The sequence below is a fragment of the Cupressus sempervirens genome, chromosome 11 (assembly GCF_028749045.1).
Source record: "Cupressus sempervirens isolate cs-2001-9-10 chromosome 11, ASM2874904v1, whole genome shotgun sequence".
NCBI classification, from domain to species: Eukaryota; Viridiplantae; Streptophyta; class Pinopsida; order Cupressales; family Cupressaceae; genus Cupressus; species Cupressus sempervirens.
In genome coordinates, this window is record NC_143128.1 from 317,328,511 (window position 1) to 317,344,354 (window position 15,844).

Sequence of the window (15,844 nt, forward strand, 5' to 3'; positions counted from 1 at the left end):
TAAATATATGTTTTATAAAAAGGATATGTTTTCCTTCAAAGACGTCCATGTAATACTAAAAAACTTCGATTTTATCATTTGCAACCAGTTGTCTGGTTGCGTGCTTGCTGGAGTGGAACAAAAGGGAGAAGTTTTTATGAATTATAAGCACTTAAACATAAATGTTTTGATGTCAATGTAGTCTTTCGCTGACTCAGCACAGTGTTGCTTAGTCGATTCATATATACTTGTTTGTTTGATGTCTCTTAGGAGATGGATTTGCCCATATTGTTACTCCTGCAAACAGTACGTGTTAAAAGAAAGGTTGACGTGAATGGTATGTTAGATTATGTTTGGCCTTCTTGAGCTCTCTCTTATCATCTTGCTGATGGATCATGGAATGTGATCTGAATGTTGATGTGAAAGCTCCAACATAATCTACCCAGAAACATAAACAATAATCTTTATGGATTGTGGATATCTGATATCATCAAGTGAATAATCTCATTGGAATTTGTTGCAATTCACTCTTTCTTTTGTTAATAGTTGCTCTAGTTAAACTTGAATATTTGTTTCTTGCAGTTGATAAAAGTGCAAATTCCTTCAAGGAAGTAAAATTAACCTTTTAATCTTTTGGTCAACGAAGATTCATAGGTGTTCATTATTAGAGAATAGCATTAAGACAATGATATCATGTTTTGATTAGACTTAATGTGATCATTAAGTCTAATCAAAACATGATATCAGTGTTTAAGTGACTATTATGCTGGCTAAATAAATGAAGGCTCAACCAAGCGATAATGAACTTGAAATTGAGTTTTGTGAGTTAGACCATCCTAAACAAATTCCATGCCACAAATATCTTGTAGATTGTTGATGGCACCATCATCCATCCCATCAATCTCCCATAGCATTGAGCATATGACTTTAGATTTTATTTTACTTGACATCTAATGTATGAGGTCATAGTATCTGTTGGTTTATTTTTTCCATGAAGTAGAGCCAGAGCATTTTATTTCCAGGTTTCCTGTCCACTATGATATCTAGGGGAAATATCACTATTTCTAGAGTGATGAGGTGTGCTGCCTAATACTAGGTTTAAGGGAGATACCACTCTTCGTAAGAGACTTTACCCTATCTTGTTATCTCAACCAGAGGTGGCTTTTTACCTTCAGGACATTGTTACTTCCAAAAGTTGGGCTTTGAAGGGTACTTTGAGGACCAATGGACCAATTATCCCCATTCGTGCTACAAGTGAGACAGGCCATTTAGATGGCATCGCTCTTCATGAACTGCCACAAGGTGGCCTAGTAGCCTAAAGAATCTCATCATAATCCTCTCCAAGATCCACTTTGTCAATTAATCTATTTTAATTCCATTGTCTTGCTATTTTTAGTCATCACTTTTTTAAGGAGATGAACACATTTTGAGAAAACTTTTTTAGATGGCCTTCTAGAAGGTCTTTCGTTAGGTAGGTAATTTTATTAGATTGCCCAAGTTCAGATTTGGTATCAATGGATTAAATTTGGTGATATGTTTGCTTTGCATGCTACCGGTCTATTCTTAGGATACGAGTTGTATCTGTTGAATTTTCAAACCAGAATGCTATAATTCAACATACAGAAAAATACAATAACAGAAAACACAAACTTTTCCTCTGAATATCCTCCACTGGAGGGTGAAAATCCCAGCCCACAAAAATATAAATCCTTTATTGTATGCAAACAAATACAGAGATCTCAAGCTTCTGATTGTTAATGCTAACAATCAATCCATCAGCCTTAAGCAGAATTTTTATCACTTAGCTACGCAAAACAGATTATAAATTTTTTATAAGTATTTCACAGATACCATCTTCTTTGAGAAAGATTTATTCACCTAAGTCTATTGTTCATCAAACATATACAGAATAATACTAAAACATGCCATGCACTTATACTCTAGTCACGGGAGTATCAAAAGTTCATACACAGAACTGAAAAGAATTTTGACAATCACAGAATAATCAATCAACCCACAATCCAAGACTTCTGAACGTCTTGCATTCGAAACTCAATGAGAGACAAATAATCTCTTTCTGTGAGATACACTTATTACAAAAGATAGATGTATTCTCCAAACACGGAAATCTTCAAACTGCAGACCCAAAGGTCCCATGAATGCTGAGAAATGAACTTTACCACATTGTAGCCTCTTACGCATAAGTTTATCCAAAGCTATATCCCACGAGAGTGAATTGTTAATGTTTAGCCCAGAAAAAATGATAAACAAGAATAAAGAAAAAATAGAAAATAGGCACAAAAGACGCAAGAACTTATCTTGGGAAAACCCTTCAACTTGAAGGGAAAAACCTAGCCACACCAGATAAGATAAGATAAGATAAATTTATTAATGTCCAACAAGAGACCACGAGGGTCTAAGGGACTGGGGAGCATACAACAAGGCAACAACCAGCAGTGACAACATCAAACAGTGTCTGCAAAAAGAACAAACAAGAAAGAAAAAGAACGGAGCCAGAAAAGACTAACTATTCCTCATAGGTGAGAAGTAAACCTGAACCGAAGAATATGATCTGGGATGAGGCTGTAACCCAGACTGTCTGGAGGAGCTGTTGGAAGGACGAGGAAGGTGACACTTCTGAGTGCATCCTCTGCGAGGCCTCATAGACCTGGTGTGTCTCGAAGAGGTTGGGCTGAGTAACTGCTTCTTCTGCCAGGTAGGAAATCCAGGCGAGAAGAAAGATGTGATGAGCTGGTCAGAGGTCTGCCATGACGGAACAGGGACTCTAAAGTATGCTCATGAAGCTGCATGATATCTAGGAGATAGAGGGCAAGACACCATTGATCAGTGTAGCTGAAGAAAGAGGAGAGGGACCTGCACTATCTTAATAAGTAGTGAAACCCCCCTGCTCTCATAGTAGATGGGGCACTGAAAGATAAAGTGTGTCTTAGATTCCGCCTCCCTAAGGGAGCAGAGGCAACAATCCTGTCATCCCTATCAATCTGGTGGTCACTTTGAATTCAAAGCCGGTGAGAGCCAACCATAAAAGATCCAAGAGAGATGTAGAGTGCATGAGTCCAATGACGAGTGAGATACTAGGGGCAATGAATGTCGAATTATGAAATATGTTGTTGGCAAAAGTGTGTTATGCCATCAAGATTAGTTAATGGTGTTAGTTAGTAACCGAAGGGTGTTTTGTTATGATGCAGTGGTTCGGTTGCACCCCTTCGGGATCTTTATGTACATTCTCCATTGGCAAGAGGAGTCATTCAGTATTGGTCATTGCTATCTATCTTTTGTTCTGGCATAGGATGTACTTGAAGCATTGAAGCATTAATGGAAAATATATTTGGTTCCTAAAGCACTACATTTTCTGTGTTATATCTTATATCTTGTTATTGTAGTATGCATTAAATCCAGTTTACCTTAACTGGTAAACATTTGGCACCGTTGCCCACTTGAATCTAGAAAGAGTGATGCAACGAATGGTATACATGGAATAAATGGGAATATCTGTACCAAAGAATATGAATATCAGAAGAACTACTGAAGATGGAGTTATCAAGTTGTTCGAAGATGAGCACGTGCTTACGAAAATATTCTAAATATTGTTTCGAGCAACGATCGAAACATTTGTATGTAGAGAAGCCGTACGCACAGAAGTTCTCAAGGACGCTGTTTGGGTGCCTTGAATGTGAGTCCCGCGCCAAATCGACTTTTGCACTAGTTTCCCCAGCTCTTAGCTCAAGCATTCCTTGCATAGGTGAGGCGAAGGGAGGAAATTGAGTGGGACCAACGTCAGCAACAAACTCTGAGAAACTTTGCCAAATGTAAATGTCGGGAAGAAGAAGAATGAGATGAAGACCTGATAGAGGTTCAACCCATGAGCCTTAGGCCTTGGGATTGTTGAAGGGAAAGAGCACTTGTAACTGTAACGGTCACATAGACGACCCATGATGTACGAAGATTATAAATAAATAAAAAGTGTTCTTTGTTATTTATGATGTTTTGAATTGATTCCAAACCAATTAAATAAGGATAGAAATAGAAAAGCCCAAAATGATGCTGTACACATTGCACAACAGGCTTTAATCCTTGCTTAACAAGCCGAACGGAGGCAAAGGCTTAGGCAACTCACCAAAGGGGACCACATCGGTGTCACAGAGGATGACCACAATGCCACGTGAGGTGCATTGATCGACGGAGAACACGGTTCGCCTGATCGTCGACGGGTGAGATGCAGTGAGGACGTAATAGAAGAGACACGACAAAGACTAAGTTGGATCGAGGAAACGAGGGAGGAGTTCATCGACATGTCTTTCACACCAAGTGAAGAATCAGTGCAAGAGTGAAGAGGGGACCAACGCGGCTAGAGGTGCTGAAGCAGCATGAGGGTGGGGTAACCGATACACTATGTTCGTTCCCCATACATCGAGCGAATGAGTACAATTTGGTAACCAAACCCTATTTTCAAAGCCTACTACACCACAGTGCAATGTGGGTGCGCAAGCATAGGTGCAGACATTAATCCGCATGGGATACAACAAAAACAACAGCTACAACCGCTACAACCACTTGTAACAACACAACATCCACTAGCTATGGCAGGACAAAAGCTTTAACTACCTGAATTCATGGGCGATGGTACATAAGACCTTGTGTGACATTGTAAAACATGTGAGACCATACAGATGACCAACGGTGTAATAAATTAGGATGATTAGGTGCAACAGTGTTTGGCCACTCTAAGGATAGTAGTGATCGATTGGTTCTCTGATATCGATCATATGAAAATAGCCACATGGCCGGACTTGAAGGAGTTTGGGGTAGAGTTCTTGGTATTAAGAGATGATAATGAATCGTAGCGGAAATCTACAACACCAAATAGGCGAAAGATGAGACCATTTGCGGAAATGGGCGGAGACTAAAGGAGTTGGTGGGGAAGATGGAAAGCCCACCAGCGGATGACTTGAAGAAATGCTAGTTCATTGAAGGATTAAAGCCCACACTTCAGAGAAAAATGAAAATAGTACCCCTGATGTCATACATCGATACATATAACAGAGTGTCATGTGCCCATATTTATAGAATTTAATAATAAAATTAAAGTAAATTAATAATAAATAAAATAATAATATATTATTAATAGAAATAATCGTAGCTATAATGATTGAATTATTATAATAATGATAATTAAATAATAATACAATATATTGAAATAAACAAGTAATAATATACTCATGATATAAATAATAAATGATTATTGAACATTTTTAGCATATTATAATATAATATAATTTTGATCATAATAAATAATCCAATAGTTAAAAAAAATATATTAAATACAAATTAAATGAATAATAAATAATAAAAATGATTTATATAATGATCAAACTAAATATGAATTAACATATATTAATGGATCTTTTTCTATGATTAAATATTTACTTTTGGGAAATATATATATGTAATATCTCAAATATATTTATGAAGAACTCCCTTCTAATTACCGTTGACATTATGAAGTCGAAGGTCAATGAAGGATCGAGCATGCTGATGAAATCAACACTTCTAATAACACGAACACTCTTAAGGCACTAACTCACTGAATGCACATCTAATGCCGCCACAATAATCAGATATTGCCCACGTAGAAGTCTACAGACTCAGGAACAGGAGTATTGAGCAAATAAATAAAATAATAGAAACGTTGAATGCTTTGCATTACCATACGATGTAGAAGCCCATTTCAATCGATGCAATAAAGAGACAAATTCATTATTATGAACCGATCAATTGTGATCAGACCCCAAGGTACACGATTGTGATTAAACGAATAAATTACATGGAGAGATACAAAATTACTTACGGAAGTGGCTATTCAATTAGTTGAGGTGTGATTCAAGGACATGACTTTTGACTTTCAAAGGATGTTATCGTTCAGCCTTGAAGAGCATATAATAATGAGAAGAAGTATCAATAGAGGGAGGACAGGGGATCATCAGAAAAATAACACAGATCAGTCACAATCAGCTACCAGTATAGGCCACAGATATACCAGATCATAGCAAAATAAGGACATAGATTCAAGTCAATACCACACATCTGGAAATAACAGATCGGATATAAATTAGAAACAAGTATTAAAGCCTAGCTGGGACAATAGAAATATAATCTAAAAATAATGAAAGGATCAATTGGCATTATTCTGCAGGATTTTCCTTTTACCAAATAGTAGCATTTGACTCGGGATGCAAACATAGATACCTGAAATATATTAGATTCACTTGCTATAAGAACAACCTACTTGTTGAATACCTGATAGAATATTTTTTTTTTTCCCTAAGTGGATAAACATATATTTTTGAGGCATTCCACATTAGGGATTACATAAAGGTTTTGTTAAGGGATTTAGTTGGAGATTCACAAAAATTACTATATATAAGATCCCACCTTTCAATTTGGCATCAACAATCATCTTATATCCAATTTTCTAAGTCAGTGATACTAAATCACATTGTTCATATCAACCTGATATATCATTTGCATTAGCAACATATGAGATTACATCGGAATCAAGGATGCAATTCATAAAAAGGTAAAGAATTTAATTTATTGGTCCCTAAACTCCAAGATTATTTTGAGAGGGGACATTACACAGAGCGATGAATCTCAAAAGCAAAAACAAGACGGGGAAGAAGAAGAAGAATAGATCATCCAAAGAGGAAGATGATTCTTCCCGAGAGAGTAGTGATGAAGAATCAAAAAAGAAGATCCAGGCACTACAAAAAGACATGTTGTGCATGATGAAGTTAAAAACATGAAGAAAAACCCTGGCCGAAGCACCGATGGGGACTTATGGTGTACGAATTGTAAAGAGGAAGGCCACACGAAGGGCTCTTGCCCCAAAAATCAGTTTTTTGACATCTGACAGATAGTCTGGCATTTCACTAAAGAATGCCCGTTCAACATGAAAACTAAAGGCTACCAACAAGTTCTAATGAAACAAGTATCTACTCCAGGCTGCGGGAATGGGGAATACAAACACTAAAGTGACATGGTTAGGAGGATATAGGAACAATCGACGAGGAAGGGGTGGAAACAACAACAACAATAATAACGGAGGTCGTAGCCGTATATAGAACAACCCTAGTGGGTGACCCACGATACAATGCCGTGCCTATAACCAATGAGGCCACTTCGCTAGAGACTGTACAAAGAGTGAAGCACCACCGTTTTTGTGCAGATGATGTGGTCCTAGAGACCACGACGAGTCAAAATGTCTGAAGCCAGGGGTGAACCTGCTAAACATCAATAGGAATGGTGAAGATGTGTTAGCAGTCACTCGAGCACAAGGGAAGAAAGCCATCTACCAAAATCTCGAAGAAGAAAAAAGAAAGATGTGGGAAGCAAAAGTCGAAATAGAGAAGGAGATTATGATAGAAAGAAGGGAAATGGAGGATATCGTGGGTACCTCAGTGAGGACTTAGGCGGAGCAAAACATCATAAGGCAGGTGATGCAAGCAGAGATTCCTATAAAACTAAATGACCTTCTTGCAATGCCACAACTAAGAACGACGATATTAAACATGACAATGTCCTCTAAGACATTGGATGGGCTAGCAAAGAGTATTGATAGTGAAAGGGAAAACTCCATTGGAAAGAACATTCTTCTCGAGACAGAGGACTCGATATTACTTGCGGTGAATATGGGAAGACACCCTGCAATGTTTGAGATGGGCATCCTTGGGACCATCTTGATGCTCACTATCGTAGATGGAGGTTCTGGTGTTAATGCATTGTTGGAGGAAACATTGAGGAAATTAGGAGGACCAACAATGTGGTTGCCAACATTTCAATTGCTAGGTGCTAACCAACACGGTATTAAACTTATTGGGACTCTATGGCACAAAGAGTGATGATTGAGACGCAACCCTTCGTCTTGGACTTTGTAGTGATCCCACAAAAGAGGAAAGGATATGATGCGATCCTCAAAAGGGGTTGGTTAGTGCAAGCAAAAGTGAAGCACAATTGGAAGAAGAATACTATTTTGATGGAGAGAGGGGGTCATAAGTTCACAATCGACTTACGAACACAGATGGTGGGTGAAGATCTGGCATCATCGTCCGATTCCGAAGTCGAAGAAGAAGATGATGAAGGGAAGAGAAGCATGAAACCTAATAAAGAGGGAATTCTGGAACTGGAGAGATGTCTCGATGATGACCTAGATTCATTAAATGGACTCTTACATTGGCAAATGGAAGACTATGAGGTGTTTTCGAGTTGCAACATGTTAGGGGTGGATGAAGGAGATGAAGGGGATGAAAAGAACTCGTTCCCAAAGAAATATGAGGAATATAAAGAGGGGGAGGCACCAATGGACGAAACACCAATACATGCATTCGACAAAGAAAAGCCCATCAAATACGAAGAACCTTCAATGAAGGCAATGAACCTAGGGGACGAAGCCAACCCGGAGAACATTTTTGTTTGCGATGACTGGAACCCTATGTTGAATGCAGCGACATTCAAGATATTTGTGGAATACAAGGACTTATTCGCTTGGACTTATAAGGATCTAAAAGGGGTCCTGCCTAAACTGTGCATCCATCGAATTCCACTTGTGCAAGGAGCCGAAGTGATCATATCGAATGAATAAAAATTATGCGGCATGAATCAATGATGAGATTGCACGAATGCTTGATGTAGGCATCATATTTCGTGTACAAACAAGCGAATGGGTGTCTCCGATAGTAATTTCATTGAAGGAGGACAACCATAAAAGGATATGCGTGGACTTCCGCTCTCTGAACGTAGTAACTATTGAGGATCCATTCCAATACCGTTCACAAATAATATCCTAGAGGAAGTTGTTGGACATGAGATCTATGCATTCGTGGGCAGATTCTTTGGTTATAACCAAAAATCCATTTGTGGAAGAAGACAAGTTAAAATCGACTTTTGTGGTCGAAGATAGAGTATGCGTACAATCAGATGCCCTTGCGGACTGTGCAATGCTCGAACAACATTTCAGAGAATCATTTTGCACATCTTTGACAACATGTCGGTCGGGAACTTTAAGGCTTTCTTGGATGATTGGTCAATCTTCAGTGCAGAGGACACACATCTCGTAGCCCTCAAGGAGTGTATGGAGAGATGCTTACGGGCGAGGTTAGCACTAAACTCTAAAAAGTGTAGATTCATGGTGCCCTAGGGGAAACTACTAGGACACATTGTGTGCAAAATGGGCTTGAAGACGGACCTAGACAAGGTCTGAGTAATTGTGGAGATGCAACCTCCCACAGACATGACTGAAGTCATTTCTAGAACACATCGGGTACAATAGAAGATCTGTTAAAAATTCCGTTCAAGTGTCCCACCTACTAGACAAATTGACTTGGAAGGGGGAGCTCTACACGTGGGTATCGGAGCAACATGAGGCATTCAAAGAACTGAAGATGAGAATGGTAGGAGCTCCTATGCTTACATACATGAATTGGGATAAGAAGTTTCATGTGCACGTGGATGCATCAAACTTTGCAATCAAGGCAACACTAGCGCAGACGGGTGAACATGGATTAGATCACTTTATTTATTTTGCAAGCAGACTGTTGTCAAAAGTCGAAAAGAACTACAATACAACAGAGAGTGAGGTCCTTCGAATGGTGTATGCTGTACAAAAAATTCCGCATTACTTATTGGCGACCCTGTTTTTGCTCTGTCGATCACGATGCTTTGATGTACCTAGTGACTAAGCCAATTATTCAAGGGTGGGTGAGTAGATGGTTGCTCCTCCTACATGAGTTTACATTTAATATTGTTGTACGGCCCAGAAAGAGTCACGTGAGTGCAAATCACCTATCAAGGATCAAGTCAGGAGAACCATTTGAAGGAGTGAATGATGACTTTCTAGATGCGCACTTGTTTTGGATTGCCATAGTCCTATCCTGGTATACAAACATTGGATAATACCTTTCAACGGGGCAGTTCTCGAGGGAAATGCAATCGAGCGACAAAAGGAAGCTCCTGCTTAGTAGCCGAACATTTCAGTTGATTAACGGGCTGCTGTATAAGATGGGACCTAACCAAGTCCTTTGACAATGTGTCATGGAAGAGGAAGTGCCGAGCTTATTGAGAGAAGCACATTAAAGTTCGACAAGACACATGGGCCCAGACGCAACAGCACGAAAGATACTTCTGGCAGGGCTGTAGTGGCCTACCTTGTATAATGATGCCAGGGATGGGGCGTGGGCTGCAATACTTGCCAGAGGGTGGGAAAGCCACTGAAGAGAGACTATGCTGCTTAACCCTTCACACATGCAAGAACTTTTTGAACGATAGGGGTACATTTTGTTGGACCCCTGAAGGTAAGCAAAGCTCAAAGGTGTTAGTACATCATCGTAGCGACATAACATCTCACAAAGTAGGTAGAGGCATGGGCCCTACTAGATTGCTTAGTGGTAAGTACGACAAGGTTTATCTATGAACCAATCATTACCAAGTATGGCATTCCCATCCAGTGAATGAGTGATTGGGGAGAACACTTCGTAAATCATGTCATTCGATTGCTCACGACGGAGTTCAAAATTTGTCATTCCTTCTCGAGTCCGCATGACCCAAGAGCAAATGGGCATGCTGAATCGCTGAACAAGATATTAGTATCAGTGATCTATAAGTCTTGTGGAGTTGAAGGAGAAGACTTGGAGGAAAAGTTGCCATCTGTGTTATGGGTCTACCATACCACGTACAAGGTTACAAAGGGACAAACCCTTCCAATTGATGTATGGTCAAGAGGCTGTGGTACCGCTCGATTTCATGGTGTTGAGCTTGAGGACAACATCAAAAACAGGTTAGATGACATGGAGAGTCTGAGAGAAAGGTTGTACAATCTAAATAAGCTCGACAAATGGAGATTAATGGCATAGTGGGCCACTGAGTATCTTAGCTCAGGCATAAAGCATAGCATGATAAACACTTGAAGCTAACTAAATTCACGCTAGGACAACTTCTGCTAAAGTATAATGGGTGCAACGAGATTAAACTAGGCAAGTTCAAGTGGCTTGTACCGTACAAAGTACGCAAAGTCTATGATAATGGAGCAATCAAGTTGTGGATCTTGGATGAGAAGGAGATAGTTGACCCAGTCAATGGCTTGAAACTTAAGATTCACCATCAAAGGCATGAAGGACAGAGGGATGATTGCGCCGGGCAAATGAATAATTTAGACCTCGGAAATAATATTAAAAAATTAAAATTGAAAATAATAATAATAAAATATTCTTGAGAAAAAGTAATACCCACGAAAAAGAAAGAGTTCATGGGCAAGTGTCACAAGGAGTTTCGCAGACAACATTATGTTTCCGCCCTGTGATCAACATTACCTCTCCGCGGAAATCCTAACTCCCCTGTGGAAATCATTAACTTTCGACGGGAAAACACAGAGGCTGTAGAACACGAGTGTCCCCCATGGAGAAGCACACAAAAGACCAAAGGATACCAATTCTCGTGGACGAAACACTAGGCCCTATAGAAATAGATAGACATAAAGACCCGAGAATATAAGAAGAGTAGGGTGTGGAAGAGTCTGGTGTGACTATTGCAGAGGAAAATCAATATCAGGAGCCAATAAGGAATGGTAATTGGAAAGGCATAATGATTGAGTGATCGGTTTTTTGTAACCAATTGACACCATAGTTGTAGACAAAAGTGCGACCCTCACCATAAGTAAGGGATTTGTGCATAGCAGTTGGAGTGATTGGGGTAGAGACTAATTGTGCCTTTGTCTGTCGAATGGGAAGTTTCATGCGAATGTGAGGAGCTTGCAGACATCTTATGGAGGAGCCGCGGATGGGCTCGTGGAAACCAAGTTTGCGGAGAAACCCAAGCTAAATCAAGTCCGTAGAGTTCAAGATTGCAGTTAGGCGGAAGAAAGCTCCTGCGAAGACCTCGAACCCCGCCCATAGAATATAGTAAGGAGGCAACCATCGGCAACAACCATAGAACCAACAAAGGCATCAATACAAAACCTCTGTGCGATTGAAGGGATAAGGGAAAAAGCACCAATGTACTCCAGGAGAAGGGGACATTAGTTTCAAGCCCTAGCCAATTTTTGCATAACAACCAAAATAAGAAACCATTACAACATGCATTCAGCAGGCAAGAGGTGCTGGAAGGTTCAATTAGATGCAAATAGTTTGAGCATGGATAAGAACACAAAAGTTTTATCCTCAAGTGTTCGAGTTGCAGGCCAAATGCAAGAAGCAACTTCTAGTAGCAAGAAGGTCCAACCCAAGATTCAACAGACTTGTCAAATAGAAAAAAGTCACACATCTCACAGTATAGTTCGAAGGACTCAATGGACTCGAGTGCTGAAGGTGGTGGTAGGAAACACCTGAAACATATTCGGTGAAGCAATTATTGCAACGGGTTGGAGTGCATTGGGCTATTTAGAAGCCCTTATTCCCTATTCAAACTTTTGAGAAGATTTTACGAGTAATGATTCAAGCATTTGATAGGCACACCACGCAAAGTACATTCGAGTACCGAAAATATTCTATTACTGTTTCCTTCAAGGCTGTAGACTTCACAAGGGTGTTCGGTATTTCGGGAAGGACTAGATGTAAAGTAGAAATGAAGAACTGAAGGCTGACATAGGATTGGAAGGAGTTCTGGACCAAGCTGATTGCTCACAAACTCACCCCTTCAGAGTTTGATTCCACAATAAAGGATACAAGGAGTAGAGGAATTTGACGAGACCATATTAGAGAGGGGCCATGGCGTTGTATACTGGATGTTGTGAAGTGTAGGCTTATGGGAGCAAGTCGTGCTTGAAACATCACATTGCCGCAGATAGTCTTCAGGAATGACATCATGAATGGGGTGGTCTATGACTGGGCATCTGTGTTGGCGGACAGGTTATACGAATTCATGACATTACAACACCGCACCTTCCATATGCCTCACCATGCCATCGGTTTGTTTTTGGAAGCCACACTACACTAGATTCTTGGAGATGTGTTAGAGCTACCTCCCCATGGATCATTAGCCCTAGGATAATCTCCCATTATGCACTAGTACCATTTGGACACACCAGGCGGACAAAAGGCCATAGCTAGGCACAAATGATGCAGACAAGAGATGGACTCAAGATCGGAGCACGAGTACATAGATAGTGGCAGACATGACAACTCATTCGATAGTGCTAGTGACACAGATTGGGGGGACAACATACAGATAGAGGATGAGGAGGTCGAGAGAATCACAACATCATGATTGTTCCCACAACCTCTTCTCTCCATGACAATTCATTTACCCACCACCGTGAGTACGCGTATTCTTGCTGTCAGATAGATTAGGACACCTATCGACATGACTTTGGCAGTAGTCACAATGGAGGAAGAACCCATGACGATTTTAGAGTCTGCAGCCATTCTTGAGGCAGTGCCTATACCAGAGACAGAGTCCCACACTTCACCAGCTAAGGCTTTGTTAGAAGATGCGATGGAGGTACTTGAGCAGAAACATACACATGATAGCCAGGAGGTGCCACAAATTCAGTTAGATGTGATTGGGTCAGATGCCGTTGTCATAGTAGATGCCGTCGCATTACTAATCAACCTAGGAGGAGGTACTGACCAAGAAAGTACAACACAGGATCTGTGTGCTTATTTGAGTCGAAGGTTCAACAAAACACTGATGGCACTAGCATCTAGCGTTCTCTCACCTATGAGGGAGGTAGTTGAGGTTGAGGCTAGGGAACTTATTGTGTCTCCTACAGTTTTTCCCGATGGAGAGAGCCACTCCACCCTTGCAGATGAACGACCACCTCCAGTAGATAATGCTCAGAGGATGTTGGAGGTAGTAGACATGGTGATGGGCACAGAAGAGCAGCCATCATCAGGGTCATCCACAGACATAGGATAGGACGTTGAGACTTACTTAGCAAATATGGTAACTTGAGGTTGCCAAGTGGTGATCTCTACTCAAACACAAGCACTCGAGGGAGTAGTTTAGGAGTTGGAGCATGTTCTCTCGTTTATGAGAGTAGGTTGTCCTACTGTATTCATCGCATGCTTCAAGGTACGACGATGGTCTAACATAGAGACTCCTGAGTTGCAGCAGGATTGGATTGCTGGAGAGCTGGTAGTGAAAAACCGAGTGGAGACCCTTACTCGTGAGATAGTGTAGGTGTACTGAGACACCTACTATGCTTTGTGACGAAGTAATGCAAATTAGGTAGCAACAAAGAGGGCTCGAGAGGAGATAACTACCCAATTAGTTGCAGTAGAAGGGAACTTGGCTACACAGTAGTCAGTCTAGGGTTCAGAACAAGCATCACTCATTGCTCAGCTTGAGGCAGAAAAGTAGGAGAAAGAATCAGAGAGGACAACATTGCTAGTGCAGCTTGAGACAGTGAAGCAAGGGAAGAGTCTACTAGAGAAGGAGTCTGAAGCAAAAGAGGCGGAACTTGGGAACATTGCAAAGATGATGAAGACAACACTGGAGATTCAGATGTAGGTTGAAAAGGATTTGAAGAAGAGGACCAAGGAGGTGCGCGACACTTGCAGGCTTCAGCATCAACACCTCTAGGGACGCATCCTCCTTCCTCCTAGTTTATGTTTGATGTATTGTATATAGTAGCATTGTCTCCATTTTTGGTATGTCCTCTAGAGATGACTTTCTTTTTAGGGGGGGATGATGTTTTCAACAAAAGTGCGTTATGCCATCGGGATTAGTTAAGGGTGTTAGTTAGTAACCAAATGGTGTTCTATTATGATGTGACGGTTCGGTCGCACCACTTCGTAATCTTTTTGTACACTCTCCATCGGAGAGAGGAGCCATTCAGTATTGGTCATTGCTATCTATCTTGTTCTGGCATAGGATGTACTTGAAGTCTTGAAGCATTGTTGAAATATATATTTGGTTCCTGAAGCATTACATTTTTTTGTGCTATATCTTATATCTTGTTACTGTAGTATGCATTAGATCCAGTCTACCCTAACCGGTAAACACAATACGCATTGAGTATCGAGTTTGACTATTGTAGTGTTGTATGTTAAGGTTTTATTACGTTTAAATGACATGCTTTATCCATGCTTTCATATGAATGTAATGTATATATGCAACTTTTCCTATATAGTTTAAAAATTATTTTATTTATATAGCCGTCCCCTTTGCCATCTCCAAACATGGCAAAAAAAATTGCCATCCTAGAATCTCGTCCTCCTACCCCTTGTTGTCCTCGTCCCAAAAAATCGGGGCAACACTAGGGGCAAACTATCATTGGGTTTGAGAGGATGGATTCATAGTAGTGAACAATCTGTATGTCAAAGTTCATCAAAGAAGTGACTATGTGTGTTTTAATGAAAAAATCTATTAGGTTTGTTGTTAGAGGGGGGGTTAGTATGTGCTAGAAATTAGTGTTAATGTGTGTATTTAAGTTAGTATTATAAATAAGTGTCATAATATTGCCTTGTTGAGTAACAACCTATTATAAGTCACTTGGTTTGTTAGATTAATATGTAGGGTAATAGCTTGTTAGAACAATATGTCTATGAAAATAGAGTTGTTACGAGAGGGTTCCTAGAAGATAGGAAATGAAATCCTATATCTGTAATGGACTATTAGTGTGTGATATAACAAAATATATGATTATTATTTTATTGGTTGAATTCTATAATAACCTCAATTCATGATTGTATCATGACTTCTGCATTTCCACAGGTTTTACAGATGATCCTTTTAGTTTTATCATGGAACAGCAAGGCACTTTCTAGCAGTCTTCTTAAACCTAGGCTTCTGATATACTTGTGGAAATCTATCATGCAATTTTTTTCTCATCTTTCATTTGCAATGTTACTTTTTT

The 15,844-nt window shown here is 40.0% G+C and overlaps 1 protein-coding gene across 1 annotated transcript in view; it reads left to right on the forward strand.

Annotated features, from left to right (window-relative positions):
* Window positions 1–15,844, forward strand: part of ROL5 (repressor of lrx1) — a 135,199-nt gene that overhangs the window by 1,153 nt on the left and 118,202 nt on the right. The window lies entirely within an intron of this gene.